Source organism: Tursiops truncatus, chromosome 4, assembly GCF_011762595.2.
Source record: "Tursiops truncatus isolate mTurTru1 chromosome 4, mTurTru1.mat.Y, whole genome shotgun sequence".
Taxonomy (NCBI): domain Eukaryota; kingdom Metazoa; phylum Chordata; class Mammalia; order Artiodactyla; family Delphinidae; genus Tursiops; species Tursiops truncatus.
The window spans coordinates 64,339,022-64,363,994 of NC_047037.1; the positions used below are offsets into that span (position 1 = coordinate 64,339,022).

General features: G+C 47.8%; 1 long non-coding RNA gene across 2 annotated transcripts in view; it reads right to left on the reverse strand.

Annotated features, from left to right (window-relative positions):
• Window positions 1-3,644: 3,644 nt before the first annotated feature.
• Window positions 3,645-24,973, reverse strand: part of LOC141278566 (uncharacterized) — a 29,633-nt gene continuing 8,304 nt past the window's right edge. Inside the window, exons 2-4 of one of the 2 annotated variants that reach the window (XR_012331428.1) lie at window positions 22,010-22,263; window positions 6,387-6,664; window positions 3,645-5,407 (exon numbers count right to left, since the gene is read on the reverse strand). This is a non-coding gene — a long non-coding RNA (uncharacterized lncRNA). Of the gene's footprint in view, window positions 5,408-5,427; window positions 6,665-22,009; window positions 22,264-24,973 lie in introns of those variants that run through there. The other variant, XR_012331427.1, reaches the window with a different exon arrangement.

Below are 24,973 nucleotides of genomic sequence, written 5' to 3' on the forward strand. Positions count from 1 at the left end.
ACCAATCACTCCTGGGGTTTCCAAGATTTTTTAAAACAATAACTCCAGACCCTCACTCTGCTTGGACCCATGGCAACTTACTTCAGCTCCCTCACCTTTGGTTTCCCTTCACTTGACACCTCATATGTGTGTTTAAGGGAAGAGGAAGAACTAGCAGCACCTAACCTCCCTGATCTTTAAGGGGCCAATCATTCCACAAAAGCGTGGAGGGAGAAATTTAAACCTCCCCAATGTCGCCATGCAGAGATTACCACTAGTTAATATCTTGGTGAACATCTACTCTTCTTCAGTCTTTTTGTCAAGCGTATATATGATTTGTTTAATGGATTCATGCTGAACAAACTGCCTAGTAATCTGTTTCTGTCATTTAATAATAAATCACAAATATCTGGTTGGGTCATAAGTAGGTCAAGTGGGAGAAGCAGCATAATACTTTGACAACATTTGATCTGTTGAGTAACACACAGATGTTGAGATCCCCCAAAACTGCTTCCCATCGACTGTTTCAAGGGCCCAATGAAGGCATTTCGCTGGGTTCTGCAGAGGCGTTCCTGCCTCTAATATGGCCATGGCTAAAACATGGTTAAGATATGAGTAATTGAAATAGCTTGGAATAACAGCTTTCAGTTTGCACGCACACCCACTATTATATGTCAGTCAGTGCGCTCAGGCAGAGAGAGAGACATCGTACATCTTGAATGGTCTTTGTAGCAACCCCGGAGAAGCAGCATGGCTCACGTCATTATTGTAAAGATGAAGAAATTTAGGATCAAAGCGATTACGTGTACCTGCCTGGGATTTTTGTTCTGCTGTTTTGTTTGTTTTTTTTTAAATAATATCTTCAGAAATACAATAAGTCAACAACTATGAGGCAATGTTCAAAGCGGGGGTTTCTTACGTTTGAAGATTAGCAGAGGATTTTATCCATTTGTACTGGAGTGGAGACTTGAACTCATTTTTGATCTTTCATTCCAGACTTTTCTTTACGCCATGCTACACTGCCTTGCTGACTTAGGTTTGGAAGGTTGGACGATTTTCGTTCATTTCATAGGATAGAGCATACACATACGAACGTGCCCCACCTCGACCAGCACGAGTGCTGACGATGCATTCTGTGGCCTCTACGGATGGGCTGGCTGCCTGTCACGTCTGTAAACGAGGTTTCATTTGATTAATGTGGGCCACTGGTCAGGACAACCTCCCCTGCTCAGTGAGGCGAGGGCCACGGGGCACGGCTGGCTGGAGGGCCAGAGAGAGGTTGTGATTCATTTCTGCCCCAGGCACCCACCTGGTTGGCCTGGTGCAAGGCTGTGGGACCAGGGGAAAGTGAGAGGCTGCAGGCGTCCTGCCTGTGAGCCGGGCCTCGGGAGTAATAGCGAGAAGAGGGGTGAGAGTAGCAGCTGCTGAGGTGGATATTTATATAATGACTCTCTGTGCTCGAGGCAGGAAGTGAAACCGAGGTTCTGCTGAGACACTTTCCTTCCCCCCCACGACTGCTGCCCACGGGCGGCTCCAACGGGGTGACATGGGGAGAGCCTCAGAGGCTATGCCCAAGCGTGTGCAGAGACAGATGCACCGGGCTCGTTGCTGGGATGTCAAAGCCAAGGATCTGCTCCCAGATCCCAGAGACCCCCACCTCCCTGGTGTTCTCAGCTTCGGCCCCCTTTTTCTCTCCACCTAGCTCCCCTTTATGATGGGGAGAGGTCTGCTGTTCTCAGCTTTGCAGGAATGCTGTGAGGGTGCATGAGATAACATCTCTAAACCCAGGGCCAACCAGGCCTCGCCGCGGAATTAGCATCAAGCTCTTTATTACATTTCTATGACCGTTTCCAGCACTCTCACCTGTGGTTTCTATGGACGGTTGTTCCCTGACTTTTCTACCTGCCTCAGGCAAACCTTCTGCCTCTCTCCTCTGCTTTCCTTTCCAGCAATCCTTTTCAGATTGTCTTAGGCTTCAGAGCAAATATTCCCAATGGTGCCTACCTTCCGTCTTGCTTAAGCCCTGGTTTAGGAATTCTATTCTTATCTCTCTTAAAAAAAAACGTATTTTAATATAGATGGTGGACCATCTAGAGAGGCTTTCCTATTCTGCTTCCCACCTTAGTATGGGGGATTATTTGAATCATGGAGATTTCACAGTTGAAAAGGACCTTAAAAATGATCTAGTCCCCTGCTTCTCAACGAGTGAAGGACCAGCAACAGCAGATGCATTGAGGATCTTGTTAGAACTACGGAATCAGAGGCACCTCTCCAGACTTACAGAACCAGAATCTGCAGTTTAGAAAGATCTTTAGAGGATTCATATGCACGTTGCGCTTTGAGAACCACTGCCTTAGCCCAAGATGCTCATCACCTTGGGCTGGAGGAAATAAGGGCTCGAACATGCAGCTGGACCTGCGCGAGGTCACACAGCACGAGAATGTCGTCAGGATGCAACTCAGCGAACTGTCTAGTTTAAGTCCCTTTCCTCTGTACAAGGCCCTAATGAAGATACAGTTCCAATGCCAGCACTATGAAACAAGCCGGGCAATCTCTTTCCCCTTTTAATTTTTTCTCTAATTTTCCTTTATGGGTATTTTTACAATTTACTTGACTAATAGAAGATCAATACAAATGATTTTCCATCATCTCCTTTGAACTCCTGTCTGGTCTAAGTTGCCATTCTAGTTGCTGAGTTCTACAGAGTCTGATGTGCTTATTTTAAGGGATATCCACCTAGAGTTTATTTGGAGGGGAGCTTCTGAGTAGCTGGCCGGGAAAGAGAAATGTGTTATCAGATGTTTCAGCTACCTCAGCCTTGGCCCTCCATGACCTTGCCAGGAAGAGCTATGAATGACAGCATATCTTAGAATCACAGAATGACAAAACTGGAAAAGACAGTACAGATCATTTCATCCAACACTTTCAAGTCGCAGGTGGGGATGCTGAGCTGTAGAGAGAAATGATTTGCTCAGTTTTTTTTCCAACAAGTTAGTAGCATATTGGAGGCAAGAGTTCAAATCTCTTGCCTCTCAAGTCAGGGCTGCATGCTATGTACTTCTGCCCACCCCCTCCCCAAATAAACGGAATGGACAAACTAAATAAATAAGTCATCTGGGCCAGAAAGCATCTACCCCAGAATTTTGGAGGAAGTCATGGGTAGAATTGCCATGCTAGTTGTCAAGAATGCACGTCCGGTCGTTATAAATGGCCACTGAACCAGATGGAATGTCACGCTGCCAGTGGGTTTCCCACCCATCTGTAGGGCCACCTGGGAAGTATAAGCTACTAAACCTCATTGCCGTGTCTGGAATTCATAAGAACAGGAGGGATCATGGAAATATAAAAGCATAACCTATCAGGGGAAAAAACCAGAAGGACTTTAACAAACCAATGTTCTCTAAATAACTAGGGCTAGGGTCTAAGTAGAGGACTATTGAAACTCAAGGCTTTCAATTTTCATAGATTCAAGATATCTGTGACTGAATTTTTACATCAGAGAGCAGCTTGATTCCAGAATTGTTTGTCATGATACTATGTCATCTTTCACAAGGATCATGGAAATACTATGGTAATATTTTTGTTGCAACCTCCCCAAATAGAGACTATTAACAAAGAAATCTCCAGACATCAAAAATCACCCAGAATTGGGTTTTAATTCATACTTTAATAAGAGGACTTGGAAGAAAGAAAATAAAGTAGTGAAATCTCCACTTTTGCAAATGTCATGAGCATTTCTAGTCATCATGGTGCCTCATTTTCAGACTACCTTAATGGTTTCACCATTAATATTTCATCAGATGCTCAAGGTGCACCTGTGAGCTGAGCAGACTGAGCTCTATCATCCCCCGTTTGAGATGAGGAAGCCACGCTTCAGGGAGCAGAATGTGTTTCCAAACCTTACATCACTTGAATCCCATTTGGACTCCAAATCCAGTGCACTTTTCATTACACAGCATTGCTTCTGGGAAAAGAAATACCACAGGAAACAACAGCTTCTAATATCTTCACACCTCTTCAGAAGTTACAAAGCATCTAGATAGCTCCGTGACACGGGGAGGAATGCAACTGGCTGTTGAGAACCTGCTGTGTGTGACGAGGGGCTATATTAGATGCTCTATATAGTTGTCTCATTGAATTATGACCATGACTCTTTGAGGTGGGAGTCATTTTTTCTTTCTGCATATTAGGAAACTGAGCAAGGTTAGCCAACTTGTCCATGGTCACAAAGCCAGAAATTGGTGAAGCTCGGATTTGAAACCTGAGTCTATTTAGGTTCAAAGCCCTTGTAGGTCAAATATTTCTATTATCTCAATGTGACAGTGGAGGATATGGACTTAGAAATATTAATAAACCAAAACTGTAAAGCTAATAAATCATAGAGAAAGAACTCAAACTGGAGTTCCCTGACTTTAAATCTCAGGGGCATAAAGATCTCAGGAGAATGGGGTGGGGAGGGGAGGATGTAACAACTGAGCTTCAGTTTGGGAAAATAGAAAGCAGTGCTCTTAGGTAACTTACACCCTAATCTCTCTTTATAAAATGATGGACACTAACGTATCACAACTCAGGAAATACATTTAAGTTTATTTCATTTCACTTCTATAAACAAGTACCAGGTACTGTGCAAGCTACTTGCATGGATCTTCTCTTTTTTGAGTCTCTTACCAATTTTTTGGAGTATAGTGTTCCCCATTTCCAAAGGAAAATTAGTGACATGTCGAAGGTCACATAGCTAATAAGTGACAGGGCAGAAATGGAGATCAACTTGACAAATCTGAACTCCAGTAGCTTAAGCTGAGGGACTTGGGTTTCACCAGAAAGAGTATGGAAGCCAACAGAAAGACATTATCCTATGATCAAATGATAGCAGTGTGTGGGCTCAGGAAAAACATGGCAGTTATAGTCATGGACCTTCAGGAAAAATTCAGTGGAGCTGGGGAGGTGGGGAAAGGACGGAGGACTATTCAAATCATCAGTATGATGGAGCTTGTCGGTAAAACAGGTAGACTTAACAAAATTAGATTTCCTCAATCAAAAAAGAGAAGGCTGAGAGGAGATACTACAATGCTTGATCGAATGGAACTGTGTACTTAATCAGCAAATCTCAGAAAAACAGAACTATCCCAACCTCCCCTTAGCCCAAAGTTTGCAAGAGTTAGATTCAGTGAAAGTGAAAGGAAGTATACTTTACGTAGTAGGTGGTACCTCAATGAGCGCAGAGGTAGTCACTAGCTAGAAATGGGTTTAAGAAGGGATTATTTAAATACCATAGAGGCTCATAAATTCCACATGGGTTTATTAAAGATGAGTGAGAACTTAAAGTCGACCTGGCCTGACTTACCACCTCATGGGCATCCACTTGTTTACGTCCAATGGCAAAGAGCTCGCTTTCTCCCAAGGCAGGTGATTCCAGCTGTTGAGAGCTCTGCACATCAAAAAGTGCTTTCTTAGGTTTAAACAAAACTTATCTCTGTTTACTACATTCATTTTGGCTCCATCTCTGCCTTTGAGATGCCACACAACAAATCTGAAAACTCTTCCTTTTCACGTTCCTTCAGGTGTTTAAATCCAGCTCTTACCCCTATTTGTTAAAGTCAATGTCATGAACAAAAGTCATACTTAGGCAGCAATTGTTTCGGCGGGGGGCACTTTAACAATTCTGAAGGAAGAGTATAATGTCACATTTCCAGCTTTGAGAGGGCTAAAGAATAAGTATTAGACTGGAAATCAGGAGACCTAGATTCTAGTGGTGTTCTGTAACTTCTTATATGAAGTCCATGTCACTTATCTGTCACTAATTAGTAAATGGATCTTAGAGGGCAGGGACCTCACATTTCTGGACCGCAGGTTTTCTCTCTCCTTCTCTCTCACTCTCTTTCTCTCTCTCTCTCTCTCTCTCTCTCTCTCTCTCTCACACACACACACACACACACACACACACACACACACACATCCCTTGCTCCTTAGCCTTCAGAATCATCTTCCAAATGCCTTTTGGCTATCTTTATTCTCACATCCAGCAGGATGTTTATACTCCAAATGGTCCACACCAAATTCTCTCCCTCCAACCCTCACTCCTTTTTGTTTCCAGCTTTATTGAGATACAACTGACATACAACAGTGTGTAAGTTAGAGGTTGATTTCATACACTATATATTACAAAATTATGATCACCATAGCGTAAGCTAACATCTGTATCAAGTCACATAATTACCATTTCTTTTTTGTACTGAGAACACAAGATCTACTCTCTTTGCAGCTTTCAAGTATATAACACAGTATTGTTAACTATAATCACTATGCTGTACATTAGATCCTCAGAACTTAGTCATTTTATGGCTAGAAGGTTGTACTGTTTCACCAACAACTCCCCTTTCCCCTACACCCCAGCCCCTGATAACCACCTTTCTAGTCTCTGTTTCTGTGACTCTGGCTTTTTTAGAGTTCACACAGAAGTGAGATCCTATAGTATTTGTCTTTTTCTGTCTGACTTATTTCACTCAGCATAACGCCCTCAGGGTCCATCCATGTTGTTGCAAATGGTAGAAATTCTTTCTTTGTCTTGGCTGAAAAAATACTCCATTACACACACCACATCTTCTTTATCCATTCCTCCATTGATGAATACTTAGGATGCTTCCATGTCTTGGTGGTTGTCAATAATGGACCACAGTTCTCTTAACTATAAGATAAAGAGGTTGAACATGATCATGTTTATTCTCCCTTCTGTCCATGATTCTCTGGCTTCAGCTTAGTCAGCCAGTGGTAGTGGTGAAACCCCAATCCACTTCTGAAACTCTCTTCAATATACCATCAGTGGAAAGGAGTTTTATCAGTCCCTTAAGAAGGACCAACACAACTGGATGGAAATTTCACTGACCATGATTACTGGCCACTAACTCTCTCACCCCCATTCCTTGTGAAAGCAGGTTCATCTAAGGTTAGAGCAGATTTCATCAGACTTTTGTTAGCTAAGCTGCTTATTAATAGCCAGAGGAAAGTTAAGTAGAAAGCAAGCAACAGACAGAAGAAAAGTTAAAAATTTAGTTTCAGACCTTGGAACTGATCCATGAGGCAAGGACTATTCAATGGTCATATTTAAGGCCAGTAACCCAGGGTCCTTACATGAATGGGAGTTACACAAGCAAAGGGGTTTTCTGTCTGTGAAACCCTATGAGAACAGTGAAACATAGGAGGGTCCCCAATCATTTGTGCTACAGAAGGTCACATGAGCCAAGGGACAGTACTCCAAAGATTTAGGTATCCAGAGACTTCTGAGGTTTCCCAGCTGGTTAATGGCACAACTAAAACTAAACTAGCTCTCCCAGCACCCAGTGTTGTGAGAGTTCTAATTTTACAATTTATTAAGCAACTACTACACGCCCAGAATACTGCTAAGCTCTTTAAAACAGCTTATCATATCTCATCTCCATTATAAACTCAGGGAGCCAGAATTTCAGCTATCTTGTTCATGATTTTATCTCAGTCTCGTGAACATCACCTGGCACATAATAGGGGCTCAATAAATATCTGTTAAATAAATTTAAATGAACATTAATAATATAAATTATTAATATTAATGAATTATTAATATCCCCATTTTCAGATGAGGAAATTGAGGCTCAGAGAGAGAAACTGATGAAAATAAAAAAGGTTAGGAAACATCAGAGCTAGCATTTGAACCCAGGTTTTCTGATGTCAAGGTGAATGCTTTTCTCAGTAGAGCATAACTGCCTCTCAGCTTAGTTACCTTAAAAACCTACTATAAAATTGGGGTTAATCTCTTCGAAACATAAAGTAAAATTTGTGGAACAAGCATGAATGTCTTAATGCTCATCTTTCTGCCACTCAAAACCTTCAGATATAATTGGTGACTGTAAGTTCTTTACCCATGAAAGCAACATTGACGAGATTCAAAAGGATTCTAATAAACACAAACAAACAAACAAAAACACCTTGCAAATTTCATGGAAATTGTGAAAGTGTTTCTTACAGAAGCCATATTGCCCCCTAATTTCCTATAGCCCTGGGAGCCTCGTTGCTTGGAAGGTGAGTGGGATAAAGACAGAAGCTGACAGACAGAGAACAGCTGGTCAGGTGGGAATGCCAGTGTGTCTTATGGGGTACCCAGGGGCTATTCACCCCGGTTATTTTCCTTTTCTGTCCCTCTCCTCCGCGTCAGTCTTGCAAGGGGACAGGATGAAGCACTAGCGCCCAGGAGATGTGGGTTCTCACCAAGGTCCTGACAGTCACTGACTGTGGGACAGACCATGGACAAGCCCATTGTGCCTCTTAAGTTTCCCCAATAAAGGAGTTAGCCAAAATGGCCCCAGGGCCCCTTTCCTCTCTGACAGTCTCCCATTACATTATCCCCTCTTTCCTGGCCCCCAGCTCCAAACAGGGTGTGCGCTGATAGCCCGGAGTAGCTCTGGGGACTCCCCACCACTGCCGCTGCCGGAGCATCTCTCCATGCAGCTGCACAGCCACAGCTGGCTCGTCCTGCACTGCTGACCGCTCCGATTTCCCTATGCAGATGAGGCTGTGAATAAGCAAGGGCTGCCCAAAGGGAAAAGACACATTCTTCTCAGCCTTTCACTTTTCCTAAGCCAATAGTGGCCAAGGTGAGGCTTCCTTTCCAACACCCTCCTCCCTGTGGAACTCAACCCTGCCTTCCACCTGCACAGGTAGGACTAGGTTTGAAGAAGGAGGAATTACTTTCCATTTTTCAGTAGAGTTTTCCATTTCATAGTTTCGTTGAGCCTTCCTGCATACCACACACACACACATACACACAGAGAGACACACACAGAGCAGTGTGGGCTTTTTTAGTCATTCTAAGATATAAACACTGGTCAGTCAATACCCATTGTCCTTAGAAAAGACAGGCCACTGTTGCTGCCTATCTGGGCATGACAGTCTCTTGTGCCCTGACCCCCTCATGTTTGCCCTCCTTGGATAACCTCATGACTTTAACTCATACCACAATTACCTTCTCACAGACAATTTCTGGAGACTGGTGGAAAGCCAGCCCATTCTCAAAGCCTCTGCTTCCCAAGCACGTTGTCTATAACGTCTTCCCTCATCTTTATCCTCATCTCCCCCTTCCCTTACTTAGAGTAACTTGCTGCCTCTTCCGTAGTGCCACGGCACATGTTTGATACCTTCTTACAAACACACACATACACTTACACATTTGACCATATGTCTTGTCATGATTACTAGGAACCATGTCATCTTTTTCCTAGTAGACTGTGAACTCTTTGAGAACAAGAGTTGTGTCTTAAAAAGAGTCATGTACCAAAATGTTCATTGCAGCTCTATTTACAATAGCCCGGAGATGGAAACAACCTAAATGCCCATCAACAGATGAATGGATAAAGAAGATGTGGCACATATATACAATGGAATATTACTCAGCCATAAAAAGAAACGAAATTGAGTTATTTGTAATGAGGTGGATAGACCTAGAGTCTGTCATACAGAGTGAAGTAAGTCAGAAAGAGAAAGACAAATACCGTATGCTAACACATATATATGGAATTTAAGAAGAAAAAAATGTCATGAAGAACCTAGGGGTAAGATAGGAATAAAGACACAGACCTACTAGAGAATGGACTTGAGGATATGGGGAGGGGGAAGGGTAAGCTGTGACAAAGCGAGAGAGAGGCATGGACGTATATACACTACCAAACGTAAGGTAGATAGCTAGTGGGAAGCAGCCGCATAGCACAGGGAGATCAGCTCGGTGCTTTGTGACCGCCTGGAGGGGTGGGATAGGTAGTGTGGGAGGGAGATCTAAGAGAGAGGAGATATGGGGACATATGTATATGTATAACTGATTCGCTTGTTATAAAGCAGAAAATAACACACCATTGTAAAGCAATTATACTCCAATAAAGATGTAAAAAAATTTTTAAAAAAAGAGTTGTGTCTTGCTCACATTGCTACTCTTCACTGACTCAAGGTAAATACTAAATGTGGATGAATTCAATAACTTTTGATGCCCCTTTAATGTTCTGGGCACTCTTCCTTCCTACGGCTTCTACCAGGGGGAGGACCTATGGGGCCATTCAAGGGTTAAATGGAAGACTTATGATTCCTCTGGTCCCACCCTAAGGCGCTTCTTCCAGCTTCTGTTGACTTCTCCTGTTACCAGGCATAAAACACTGTCGTCTCCCTCGTACCTATCTTCTCGGTCCCCTGGGTTGCACTCTCGTGCCAAGCTCTTTTCTTTCTGATCCGCCTTTCTCTGAATGTATCTATTTGCATTTCCCTCCACACGTGCCTCAAAATGACTTTCTCAGTTTAATTTTGGGTTTATGGTTAACTTGATTTGTAGCTTAGATGGTAGAGCTCTTCTGCTTCCTGTCCAAAGAAGCACTGGTTCACTTATGTCTTTATTAATTCATCCAATAACTAAATAGCAGCTGAGACATGGGGGATACAAACTTGAAAGTAATCTTACTAACTGCAAGGTGATCCCAGTCTAGCAGGAGAGACAGGACACTCACGGAAATCATTATGATACCAGGTAGATGGCAATAAACGCTCTAAAAGAAGAGATGGAACCAGCAGGTATTATACACACTCAAGCCACGTGGGATCACTCCCCCAGGAGAGGAGAAGGGCAGGACCAGGAAAGGTATCATGGGGAGAAGGTGGCATTGAAGTGAGTGAAGTAGGATTTGCACTCACAGGCAGAGCCGAGCAGCAGGAAGAAAACACCAGCCACGTCCAGAGATGGAAAAGTACAGGGCCAGGAAGAGTTCGCAGTTCAGCGGGGCTGCGTGCTCAGCTGGAGCTCTGAGGACGATAGCTCAACAGGTAGGTTGGGGTGCATGTGGGCGTGGGATGGAGCAGGAGACTGGAGCGGGGAGACCAGTCAAGAGGCGCTTGCAACCTCCTGGATGAGAAGTGAGAGGGTGGCGGCAGTGAAAATGGAAGGAAGGGATGGGTGCGAGAAATGTTTCCACAGAGCTGCCTACATGCCTCCAAATCCCCTTGACTAATCTCCGCAGTAACCCATACACCCATTCACTGCAGGTGTCATACTACCTACCCACCCCTTCTTTGGAAGCTTATCTTTCCATCTCCCAGGTCTGTGACTTTCTGCCCAATTACTTGTCTTCAACCCATCAGAGCAGGTCAACCGCGCAGCTCAGAAGTCTCACTGTCACACTTGGCCTAGGTCATTCCCCTGCCCTGTCTCCGTCCTCAGCACCCTCTACCTGCAGATGCAGAGAACAATAGCCCCCCCATCTCTGTGCCCTCCCAAGGAGGTTTGGTCAGGAGGTGAAACCTGGATGAGGACTTCAGCACAGGAGGAAGCAGCAGAGGGGGGGAAATGGAGCCTCATGGATCTTTGTCTTGTGTACACACCTGGGACGCAGCTTCACCACATCCCTCTCTTACTGGGAGGCCAAGCAAGGACCAAGATGGCAGAGCCCGGGCAGGGGAGGGAGATTGGGAGGAACCAAAAGAGGCTCATTTGGGCCCAAGGAACCAACCCAGCAGTATAACCACCACCCGTCCTGGGAGTCCTTGGCAGAGAAAATCAGAACTGGGAATGCAAAGGCGCTGCTTGGCCTCTGCTGAGCAATGTGCCCTGGGGCCCCTTTCTTCCTCTGAGCCTCAGTTTTGTTGTCTATAAAATAGGGATTATGACATCCACCTTATCTGCCCCCCATTGAGCTGTTTGTAAAGCTAGAGTGAGTATGGAGCCATTCTGAATACATAAAGCACTGTTTCACGGGCTTATTCTCCTTCAACTCAGACCCCACTCATCAGGATAGGTAGACAGGTGAGAAGAAAGAAACAGAGAAGCCTAGAGAGTAGAGGCTGTGGAGGTTCCTGTTTTCCATGTAGCTCTAAGGTGATTGGCCCTGTGAAGCATCTAGTCCAGTCTCCTCATTTGACAGATGAGAAACTGAGGCCCAAAAAGGAGGAATGAACGGTCAATGGTCACCAAGTGAGTCAGAGGACAGAGGACAAACTCAGGTCCCGAGGATCCCAGGCCAGTCCTTCTTCAACCCCACTTCACTGGTTCTACAAACCGAAGTCAGAATGGAGACCACTGGCCCAGAGGCTGGGCCTGCGTAATTCCTGAATCACTGGTGGATAGTTCCGTGATGGGAACGAAGAAGGTAGTGTGGGCTGGATCAGACTCCATTTTTTAAATCATTGTGTTTAGAATCCTGGAAAACCAGTTCTGAAGATGCAGAGCATTTGTGACCTGAAATGAATATCTCGATTCCAAATTCAGGATTACCTGTCACCTTTCTCTCCTCTTCCTCAGGCATAATTGAGATTCAGGATAGGAGAAGAAAGGAAGAGTCCTCCTAGGAGCTAGTGGTAGAGAAGTGCTAAGAGTATAGGAGGTGCCTATTCTCTAATAAACGTCTTACATGTACATCACTTTATTTCACCTTCCTAACAATACTAGGTGGTAAATAATCTCAGAATGTCCATTTTCAGGTGAAAACGAACCAACCAACCCTGGGACTCAGATAACTCAAGTGTCTTGAATCACAAGCTAGTGTCAGGTTTGTACCTAAGACGTCTCTAAGCCACAGGGATTTTTTTTTTTTCTTTTGGCTGTGTTGGGTCTTCATTGCTGCGCGCGGGCTTTCTCTAGTTGCGGCGAGCGGTAGCTACTCTTCGTTGCAGTGCGTGGGCTTCTCATTGCAGTGGCTTCTCTTGTTGCGGAGCATGGGCTCTAGGCACACGGGCTTCAGTAGCTGTGGTACATGGTCTTAGTTGCTCTGCGGCCTGTGGGATCTTCCCGGACCAGGGCTCGAACCCGTGTCCCCTGCATTGGCAGGCGGATTCTCAACCACTGCGCCACTAGGGGAACCCCAGAGAGATGTTTTTCATTAGGAATCTGCAGCTTCTGCTCCAAATCTTTTTCACATGAGCTCCTGCAAAGCGTCAGAGCTGTTGAATGGCATGCTCGTTTCACCCATGAGAGTCTATAAAATACTCTGTCTCTGCTTCATCCACTAGCTTGTATATTTTTGTCTTCTGGTTCATTCATCATTACACTAGTGTTTTCTGAGGATGGCACTGAGTTGGGACCAAGGGGCCTGCAACACACCTGACTCCATGATTTTGAAAGCTGGCGAGGGTGGCGATGGGGGAGGCACTTTGTCAGATGGCTCCAGTCAAGGGAGGACAGTCGTGCCACCGGAGAGAGGCACAGGTGTATGTCTGGGGTGTCAAGGTGTGAGAGGAGAGAAAGGAACACGTCTGCACAGCTCGAGGGCTCATGTGCTCAGGGAAGGCTAGCAGGGGTGGGTGGTCTGGACCGAGGGTAAACGCAGGATGAGGAAGGGCTAGAGTTCAGGCCAGGAGGTCTGCGGCTGGAGTGTGAAGGACTCTGAGGCTGTGCTGAGGTGCTAGTTTCTTCCCTGAGTCAGCTCAGATGTAGGTGGGGCCCTTGGGTGGCTTTGCAGAGCCTCAGTTTCCCCTGCTGTGAACTGGAAGCCATGAATGTTGCCGGTAAGGGACCTGTGTGAGCTGGGGGTGGAGGCAGGGGGGGAGCGACGGCAGAACACGCTGAGCAGCTCCAGGGGAGGATGTGAAGGGAATGCAAATCACAGATATTTATAACTGCAGCAAACTGAGACTGTGAGCCGCCAAGCACTCCCTCTGGAAATCCTGAAAACCTGCTGCCGTGGGGCTGGGCCCAGATCCCAGCTGGTGGCAGACTTCTCTCTTCTCAGCTCCTGCCAGGCTGTTCCTCGTACAACAAACACTCAGCTGCCCGAGTAATTCCACCTACGGAGGAGGCAGCTCCACACCCTTCTGCCCTCCCCTTCCAGAGAAAAGAGCTGAGTCCTAAACTCCCAGCTCAGGGCAAGTTCCTTTTTTGTCCTCAGTGCCTCACCAGGCAGCCCCGTCAAGGCTGGAGCCGAGAAGCAGCTTGGGAAATAATCCGATTCCCACAAGTCGCCTAACATAGCGCCGCACTGATGGAGCAGACACCATGCCAGGCTTGCACCAGGCACTGAGGATCCAATGGAAAGGCTGGGGCTGGGGCGTGGGGACTGAGGGAGAGACAGGGAGCAGAGTCCTAACATCAGCAGAAGTTCCTATCAAAGAAAGGGAAAGATCACATTGTTTCAACCTTTTCTTCTTTTTCTAAATACAAGTGAAACTTCTTTTTCAAATGTTATCTTTTTGTTTGGTTGGTTGGTTGGTTGGGTTTTTTTGCGGTACGCGGGCCTCTCACCGCTGTGGCCTCTCCCGTTGTGGAGCACAGGCTCCGGACGCGCAGGCTCAGCGGCCATGGCTCACGGGCCCAGTCGCTCCGCGGCACGTGGGATCTTCCCGGACCGGGGCACGAACCCGTGTTCCCTGCATCGGCAGGCGGACTCTCCACCACTGCGCCACCAGGGAAGCCCTCAAATGTTATCTTTTATGGGACCCCACATAGACAACCTCTCTGTGTGACCCCCTCAGCTTCTTCAGAAGGATTCTAGAATAGTGCTTCTCGAACCTTAACGTGCCTATGAATCCATAGTGGATCTGGTTAAAAGTCAAATTCTGATCTAGAGGTCTGTGGTGGGACCTGAAATTCTGCATTTCTTTTTTTTCTTTTTCTAATTCTGCATTTCTAACAAGCTCCTGGTCGATATCGACGCTGGTGATCCAGGGACCACACTTTACATAGCAACAGTCTAGAGCTCTAAGGATTGTTGTTCCCAAACCACTGATCTTTAGGATGGAAAGGCGATGAACCGCACCACTCCCCATCCCCGGAGAAATCAAACCAAGGCTCCTGGATCAACGTCTCCTTCTCTGGATGGAAGTCAGCCAGGGTCCTAGGATCACCTCCTTACCTCCCTCTGGCTGGAGGTGTTTGTCTTCACCACAAGGCAGGCTGGGAAAACCTCTAAGAGGCTTGGCCATGAGGAAGAGCTTTTAAGATGTAGCCTTCTCTCTAACAGGAAAGTACAAAAGGTTCAGGTTAATCCTATTCACAGACAGACAGAGCGACAGACAGAGAGACAGGGAGAAAGATCAAGCCAGTGTTCCCACAGGCTCTTGACAAGGACGGCCTGTGACAGCCACCTTCTCCCTGCCCCCTCCTAACCCCAGCCGACGAATGATGGAGGTCATTTCCCTCACTGTCTCTGTCCCTTGGGTTCATCCTCTTCAGGACTGAGATGCTCCCGCTGAGGTCACGGGTATTTTTAGCTCTGCTCATGTGGGTCCAGACTTGGCCAACCCTCCCTGGCCATCAATCTTGGATTCCGCAAATGCCAGATCTCCTAATCCAGGAGGCATATGGGCAACAGTGAAATCTGAGTGAATTGGAAAATGCAGCACATGGCCTTTTGAGGATTTTGTCTACATGTCGTGTCTGATAAAAACAACAACAATAACACCTAATGCTCAGAAAAGACTTCAGCATTCACAGAGTACTTCCACCGGCATCACCTCCTTTGATCTGCCCAAGAGGCTTACGGGGAAAATAACACAAAAATGATTCTTCCTTGTTTTTATTGGAAGGGCCAGGGGACTGGCAAGATGACAGAGCTAGTTAGTGGCAAGCTTGGGTCTTCAGCTCCCAGGTCCAAGCTCAGTGCCCTTTACCATACCCCGTGGCCCCCTCAACATTTTGCTTTTCTCTTTAGCTTGGTTTTGTTTTTCTGTTAAACGCTGCAAGAAGCAATATCGGCAGACCTTCATGCTAAAAGCCTGGGATCATCGTGCCTTTAAGAAATGGAAGACTAGAGACATGAAGGAAAGAGGCAGCGTATATCAGTCATGGTGCAAGGAGGAAGCAGAGGACACACTCAAAAGAGGGTGACCAAAGAGAGATTAATTAAAGGATAATTTATGAAGGTGTAGACAAGGTTAAGGAAAGCCAGGAGATGATGGTGCACCCTGAGGCTAACGATAACTGAGAGCCGTTACCAGTCCTTGGGCTGAAAGGGCAAAGGGAGAGGCAGTTGCCAGAACCTCGTGGGCTAGGCAGTTCTGGAGAGCTAGGAGCGGGCTGTCCAGATGGCTCTGTGGCCTTTGACAGATGCACGCAGCCATTGCCAGCCTACGGCCCGCAGAGAAGGGGCTGGGAGAGAACCATCCTCCCTTCTCCCACCCTCTGCTCACCTAATCAGTGCTGAGCTGAATCCAACCAGAAGCCAGAGGGCAGAGGAAACGACTGATCTCCTGGAGAGGCCGAATGAGAAGGAAGGAGCATGGATGTGGAGGGTGAGAGAGAGAACACCCAGCACACAGCTGCTCGCAGCCGCCAAAGGCAAGAAATTGGTGGAGGGGGCACAGCACAGAGTCTGAGGGGCTGGGATTTGAGGAGGAAGCAGTAGCCCATGCTCTCAGAGTAAAGTCACCCTAGAGCCCTGCTGCAGCTCTCTGGGAGCCAATCTGGCCCTAGGTCTCAGGGGAGCACAAGAAAAACCAGACCAAGAGCTCCCAAGAGTTGCTACTAACCCCGCAGGCAGGGTTGGCCATCCTGAGGGCTGGGTTTAAATCCCAGTGCCTTCGTCTTGCTTTGTGTAGCTCCAGACAATTCATTTAATCTCTCTGAGTCTCCGTGTCCTTGTCTGTGAAATGAGTGTAATAATAATAACCTCTGTGCTGCCTGTCTCAGCATGGGCCAGCACTTTACACATTGGGGAGCCACGTAAGTAAGAAGGCCACATAAGGAAGCCGTGTAAGAATGCAGTTTAAACAGCCAAACCACCTAAACCTCACTTGCTCTCCGTAAAACAAGCCCCTAATACTAGATTTGAGGAAGGTTCAATCCAAGGGAGCCCTAGAATCATCTCATCAACCTTCTCTCATACGAAGACACTGAGAAAGAAATCCCACAGTTAGTGGCAGAGCTGGAGCCACACAGGTCTCCTCTCACAGGCCCACGGTGCCCCTCCAACCTGCCCTTGCACATGGCAGTCAAATGAGATAAAGGACGACAAAGCGTTTTGCCCATTGTACTGGTAGTTGTTATCCCTGCGATTAATAACCATCTGCCCCCCCACAAACCTCTCCGGGGCTGAAACGTCCCATCAGTAACTATGTCTTCAAGGGCCTGGTGAAATGTGAATGTTTCACCAGGGCAAAGCACGTGAATACCCAAGCGCACATCAGCAGGTGTGTTCACGGCAGTAGCTAAGGATAAATGTCGCTCAGCAGAGGACAGGGTCCTGAAGACACAGAACACAAGACAGGTAAGTTGTGACGGGCAGTAGGTGGCTGGGAAGAGCAGGGCTTGATATGCTACCTGTGCAGGAAGAAAAGCTGGGGCGGGGTCAAAGAGGCTGAGGGCTTAGTCCCAACCCCAACTGGCTAGAGAAGGAATTAGATAGAGGAGGCAAGCCCAGCCCAGAGAGGCTGAACGGCTTGCCAAGGCCTCCCTGAGGGCTGACAGACCTGGGCTTCACTCTCAAGGGCCTTCGTTAGCAGCCAGGCCCTACGGGGCAGGCATTTCCATACATGAACGCCTCAGGGGAGAGTTTGTTCATTACAAGGGGATCACATGTTACACCGCAGCTCTTCATCTGAAAGCCCACATCTTAACTCTTGGTGAGCATCTTCAGGTTTCAGACTGTCTGGACCAGCTCACACTCCGCTGAGCTAGTTCCATTCTGCTTCTCTCATACTTCCCATCACTTCAACTGTTGCTCAGCTCCGCCAGGCTCCGTGATTCTTCCTTACATTCATTCAACAGATATTCACTGATACTATGGATCAAGCATGGTGCTTCTCACTAGGACTTCAGGGATGGAGCCCTGCCCTCACAGAGCTGACCGTCCAGGCGAGGTTGATGGAAGCCGCCGAACTCCACGGGCAGAAAGGCATGAGCAAAGACAGGCTCCTGGAAGGGCCATCTTCATCACAAGTATCCTAAATAGGTTTGTTTGTAGCCCCTCCAGAGACCCACCCCTCTCTATAAAGGCAAGGGCAGTAGAGCGTCATGTCTGAGAATGTGGGAGGTGTAGCCAGACATCCTAGGAACAATTCCCAGTCCACTGCTTAGTGTATGACCCTGGGTAAGTTCCCTCACCTCTCGGAGCCTCCTTTTCCTCCTCTGGGTTATAGCAGTAAACACAGTGCATCCCTCATGGCACCACTGTAAGAATTAGAAAGGGTAATGCATGCCAAGCTCTGAGAATCGTTCTCAGCGTGCCAACGACTCAAGAAATTGTCACTGCTATCATAGGTAAACTGAGGCCAAGGTGGGACTTGACTTGTCTAACACCTCTTACCTAGCTAGGGGAAGATCCAGGGTTGGAACTTAGATGTCCAAACACCAGGCCCGTGTTCTTTCCACTCTACCTACTACCTTCCCACCGGGGAATCCACAATGTGAATTTAGCTATTTCCCATTTGAATGTTTAAACAAACTGGGAAACTTGAGATTGTATTACCATACAGAGCCTTTCTCATTTGGTCCACTAGAAAGGTCATATTTCTTCCACTCAAGTAACCCCACTGCCAACAACCCAATCACCTGCCTCGCTGTCCTTGCTAAGGAAACCGAAGCCTCTGGTCTACCTCCACAGCCAGCGCTCAGGGCTAAGTGTTTCCTCCCAGCCTTATCTCACTGAATCACCGTACCCCTGCAGCCCAAATCTTTAGTTACTTCCGCATCTCACTTCTTTGCTTAGATTGAGTGCTGTTTTCACAATCCCATTGGCTAGAGCTTTGCAAAGAGGTGCAGAATCTGCGAGTCCCTGATGTGAAGATCTGGGGCCCTGCAATGGGCCAGCAGATCCACTGAGTCACAGCCAGGCTGGTGGCCAGCCAACGCCGGAGCTCAGTGAAATGCACACACACGGGGTATTTGTGTCACACCAAAACGTATTTAACAGCCCACTGAAAACTCACAGCCTGAGACCTAACCACTTACTGATTCCACTGAATCACAGTGTTAGAGCTCGGTGCAACTTTAGAAATGATTTGCTCTGACCTCCCTTTTTTGTAAGAGTGCTAGGGACTTAAAGAGGAAATTAGAATAAAGACTAACAGAGCTCAGGGGTTCAGAGTTTGGACCCTGTAGCTGAACTGCCCGGGCTCAATCCTGATTCTACCAATTACTGTGAGGACTTGACCAAGTTCGTTCATGTCTCTGTGCCTCAGTTTCCTCATCATCAAGAGAGGGTAAAGGTAGACACGTCACAGGATGTTATGTGAATTGAATAAGTTAATAACTTACAAAATGCTTAGAATAGTGCCTGGCACATAAGCATCACGTGCTTATAAAGCAAACTGGGAAGACAGGCGACTGTATGAGTGGCAGCGAGTCACATACCCACTCTGGACACTCACAGATTGGATTAACTTGCCTCTAGGGGCCCCTTTCTCTTGCTGTCATGTTGACTGCATTTCTTGTTGGGACAGTGAGGCCTGGAATCCCACCCTGGGCTGCTCTGAGATGTCAAAGCAGCTCTTTGGTAGGAAGAGCATGACCACGGGTGGCTACACTCACCTGGCCGAGGCAAGAAACTCTGCAGCTTTCGTTCTTGCCTTCTTGGCCGCCGTCGCCGCAGCAGCCTCCTCGGGAGCATGGAGATGGAGTTTGCGCACTGGCTTCCATCAGATTTCGCTGTTCGCGGTCACGGACACTCTCCCTCCTCCACCTGCCCCACCTCTGTCGCTCTCTGACCCACCTCTTCTTTGATCTCTTTTTTTTTTTTTTTTTTTAAAGAAGACGTTGGGGGTAGGAGTTGATTAAATTAATTAATTTAGTTTTGCTGTGTTGGGTCTTCATTTCTGTGCGAGGGCTTTCTCTAGTTGTGGCAAGCGGGGGCCACTCTTCATCGCGGTGCGCGGGCCTCTCACTGTCGCGGCCTCTCTCGTTGCGGAGCACAGGCTCCACACGCGCAGGCTCAGTAGTTGTGGCTCATGGGCCTAGTTGCTCCGCGGCATGTGGGATCCTCCCAGACCAGGGCTCGAACCCGTGTCCCCTGCACGAGCAGGCAGATTCTCAACCACTGCGTCCCCAGGGAAGCCCTCCTCCTTGATCTCTTGAAGGTGGCTGAGGACTCACAGCACCCTCTCTTTGGTTCCGCCCAGGTATTCTCCTTTGGACCCTGATTCCATTAAAAGAGCTCTGTGATTCATCTGGTTCTGCTGCTTTGGGGTTTTGAGAGTGCGGAGAAGAGAGTGATGGAAAAGGTAGAAATCGGACATGTACAGAGGGTTCTAAGTCAGAGGATGCACCGCTCACTGAGGATGAGGAAAGAGTGCCAGCCACCCCACTGGGGCCTGACGTAAGACTGGAGGGACAGGAAAGCTCCCCAGGCTCCTGTAGATCCTCACCAGAGGGAGGCCGCCCTCCTCCACTCCTCTGCGTGCTGTGCCACTGATGCTGAGAGCAGGGGGATGGGTGGAGAGGCGATCAGACTCAGGTCGTTCCTCTCCTCCCACCTCATCACTCTATCCTTACACCCAGGTCTCTCAGCTCATTCCCTTCATCTTCAGTCCTCCTGCGGTCCCTCTGCTCTCCCTGCTAAATTACCACCCCAAGTGCCAGCTTCTCATTAAGCCAAGTGCTGCTCAAACACCCCCGGTCTCCCTGCAGCTGCCGGAACAAAGTCAAACTCCTCACTAGCCCTCAAGTCCCACTGATCTTAACACCCGCAGCTCCCCATCAAATTATGCTGTCCTTTCCCGCTCCAAGCTGTCATTCTTTATTCTCCACTAGGAATACCTCACACTGTACCTCCGTGGAAAGCATGGGCTCTGATCATTTACCCACAGGACGGCCTTGGGAAGCTTACTTAACCTCTCCGAGCCTCACGGTAAGCGGGAAGGGCTTTCATAAAGAGGAACTCAGACAAGGCACAGGGCTTAGCTTAGCACAGCACCTAGCACACAGTAAGAGTTGAACAAAAGTTAGCTATAATCATAGCCGTATTCGTAATGACGTTGATGATTCGTCTGTCTTAAGTCATTTGTTCCACACAGCCTTTTATCATCTCCAACCGAGTACCAGTTCTCCTTCTTTTGAAGCGTCCCTGTACGATGGCTGTCCCCATGTTCTACATGGTTTTATAGTGATTTTCCAGTTATCCTGTCTCCCGCCTTGGAAGCAGAAACTGACCTACCTCTGAATCCTTTGTCTCATCTAAAGATGGATTCTAGCATTTCATAGGTGCTCAGTAAAGGTTTCTTTTATTCGACTGTTCCCCTGGACCCTGGGCAGAAGGCCGGAGAAAGTTGTTGGTGATCCTGAGCTGCTCGGGAGTAATGGGTCCCTCTCTAGAAATGAGACAGAGCCGCTCAATACTCGACTCTGCCTGAATGGATACGGCACAGCCTGGGCAGCCAAAGGGACCAACAGGTCAGCTCAGTGAACTTTACCCTCATGCCCCAACGTTATACTTCCCAAAGCCTGGGCCAGTCCTGTTCCTGGTGACCAGAAAGAATAGGGGAAGTGAGTACGAGAGAGAAAATGCTGCATTTATGACTGAGACTCTGCTTGGGAAACGGGACAAGGGGCAGGGAAGAGGTCCTATTTCCTAAGACTTGGGGAGAGAGAATGGGAGTGGGAGGGAAATGATCTGTGTCTTATGCTCTTCCAAGCTCAAAGGGAGATGCTGCCCTTGTACATGGAATCTGTTAGGAAAATTCTCCTCCCGGCTACATGGAGCTCCACAGCTCACTGCAGGTGAACTAGGAGGGATCCCAGCTTTCTGATTCATCTGAATTGCCAGACTTGGTTGGCAACCACACAGTTGCCTCTGCCCCAGGCTGACCTCATTTGAAATTCCCCGTGTTGCCGTCGTGGCCAGAGCTAAAGCCTGGTCACAGAGCTCAGCGGCTCTGGGCCGTAGGTCAGTTCACTCACAGTAGCTGCTGTCCCCTCTGAATCCCAATCTGAAGAGACAGGCTGGCCTGTCCCCCACCTCCCAGGAGTCTAGATTTGAAAGACGCCCCAGGGATCACGCAGCCTAGTCTAACTCTGGCCCCAAGAGGAAGGGTCACACCACCGGGCAGTGGTGGAGTCAAGGCTGGAATGCAGAGCTCTGGGCCCGAGTCCAGTGCACTTTCCACTCACCCAAGAAGCCCCCACTGGCTGTTCAATCCAAGGACATAACCCACGGAGAAAGGAGGAGATTGTGAAATGCTTCCACTAGAAGCCCAGGGCTGGCTGAAAGCCTAGAAAGTTCTCTCCCAACAAGAAGCTCTGAGAGCAGCTGCGCTGACTTCTGCTTGTACCTTCCCGGACACCTCCTCTGGTAAGACTTTTCCATTGAGCAACCACCTTGTGCAAACCGGCTCTTCCTTGCCTTCCACAATTACTCGGCAACTCTGCAAAACAGTAACCCAACTGTTTGTTTTTATTTCCAGATCAAGATTGAAGAGCTAGCTGTGTATTTTCTTTCTTTCCCTTGAGGAAGTTACTAGGGACCCAGGGGACTTCTGGTCTTCGGCTCTCGACGGCTGGCTCTACACACCCCCATCTTTTGCTGGCCCCCCGTCTGGGCCAGGTGACATGGGACTTGCCAGGGACGAAAAAAGATATCCCTCTAGAGGGAAGATGCTCCCCCCTAAATGGAGCCTCTCACTCAACCTCCCCGCCCAACTGCCCAACCCCAGAGCCACCAACCAACTCATGCTTCCACCGCCTCCTGCCAGGCTGGATTATTACCCCCCCACGTTTGCTCTGCAGTTTTATAGTTTACAAAGCATTTTAACCTCATTGTATGTGATGTCCAGGACCTCCCTGAGGGGTGGGCAGGGCAGGTGTTCACATTCAAGAGGAGACAATCCCGTAGTTGTGCATATATCTGGGCATGATCTGACCAAGTTTACATAGTTAGAAAGCAGCATTGGCAGCCTTCTGACTCCAAGTCCAGTGCTCCTTGTAAGTCTTCTTCTCCCAGCTACTCCTTTATTATCCATCTTGCATATTTGGCTCAAAGGAGCTTTCTAGATCACCATTTTTCTCAGACTACTCTTACATCCACAAAGCTTCAGAGATTCCTCCCACCTACAGGATAAAATTCCAGTGATATGGCTAGCGTTTCAAGGCCCTCCAGAGTGTGATTCCAAAGTGTCTCCTCAATATGATTTCCACTGCTTCCAACCGTTGGGTCTGATTGAATTTCTGACAATATCCTCTGCACTTTTTAAACCTTTGGACCTTTATCCTGTGGCTTCTCTGCACCACCTCCCCACACTTCAACCCAGATCTGTCCTTCAAGATGCTGCTTCATTAAGGGCTACCTCCTGCTAGAAGTCTCCCCCGGATACCCTCAGCCCACAGTGAACTCTCCCTTGCGACATTCCTCAGCCTGCGTCAGCCACCCTACTCCCGTGGCCTCAGAGCAAACCTGTATCAGGCAGGATTCAAGCTTGCCTTTACCTGCTGTCTCCCCGCCTCAGCCCAGGGCTAGGCTTTGCGCATCAGAAAAAGGTCAGTCACATGCATCTATTGGTGGTTCTCTACTAAATACCAAGTTCAAGAAAAGTTGGGAGTAGGATTTGCTTTCCCATGACCAAACAAGTAAGAAACACAGAAAAAATTTTGGATCAGAAGTAAAAATCCTGGACTTTCCTGGTGGCGCAGTCGTTAAGAATCCACCTGCCAATGCAGGGGACACGGGTTCGCGCCCTGGTCCAGGAAGATCCCACGTGCTGCAGAACAAGTAAGCCCGTGCGCCACAACTACTGAGCCTGCATGCCACAACTACTGAGCCCGCGTGCCACAGCTACTGAAGCCCATGCACCTGGAGCCCGTGCTCTGCAACAAGAGAAGCCACTGCAATGAGAAGCCCGTGCACCACAACAAAGAGTAGCCCCCGCTCGCCACAACTAGAGAAAGCCTGCATGCAGCAACGAAGTCCCAATGCAGCCAATAAATAAATAAATAAATAAATAAATAAAAAGTAAAACTCTTCTATTCCATAACTAAAGTAGTTAATGCACCTCTTCCCTCAGAAAAGGAGGAGGAAGAGTAGGGAGGAGAAGGAAGAGGTGGAGAGGGATGAGGGATGGTTCAAGTTCAGATCAAAGGGACCAGATTTCCACCTCTGGCTCCTCGGGGCCCTATAATGAACACACAGCACTGTGGGTCGCTAATGGTGTCCTTGTACCATTCAGTCTGGAGCCTCAGGCTTCTCAACTGGAAAATGTGGGTGATTGCCCCTGCCTGGCCCATTTCACTGGATAATAGATGTGAATGTGCTTTGTAAGTATAAATGCTAGACCTGTACGAGGGATGGTTAATTTCCAAAGCCCAGGCTCTTCCCTCCATGCGCCACCCCCGACTCTTGCCCAGTGTTTTTCCTCTGTTAAAATCCATGAGGCCATTTGGATCTATAGAGGAGTAAGTGCGCCCTTTTGTACCTATGCTGTTGACCGATGGCCTTCTGATGCTGGAAATGTCCCACGTCCCTTGAGCTATTATTAGGGATGGTTACACTGGCAGAGGGAGCCTATAAACAGCCTGCACAGCCATCGTTAACCTTTGGGCTTCCCATTTCAGGAGCCAGTTTCGAAAGAAAACCTTTCCTTTGAAGAGAGTGCATGTCTGCAGTTCTTCCCGACCCACTGAAAGGAAAGGGAATTGCACTTTGCAAGACTGGGGAATTTGTCTTCCGTGAGTTTGCTCAGCCCCAGCCCTTAACCCTGGAACATTGGTTCCAAACTGCTCCTTGAGCCTTGAAGTTCAGCCAAGTTGGGTGGCCTTCGGGGTGCCTCCACTGTTGGCTCGTCTGAGCCTCAATGCCCTGCCCCAGGACAAATGTCCATGACTGCAAAGGGGGCAGAATCTCAGGGAAGAGCAAGGGGGTCAGGGAGAGAGGAGTTTGGGGCTGTGGGACTCTGGGGTTCCTGCTCCCAGGTCCATGCATGCCTCAGAGCTCCCCATGGGGATCTACACCTCCCACATTTTCATTTGAAATACCCCTGCGTTCCAGGTTCCCATGGCCCAGCAGGCTGCAGTGAACCATCTCCACTTATCACTCCATTCCCCTAACACACATTTGTAACCTCGCTTCATTTACCACTCTCACCT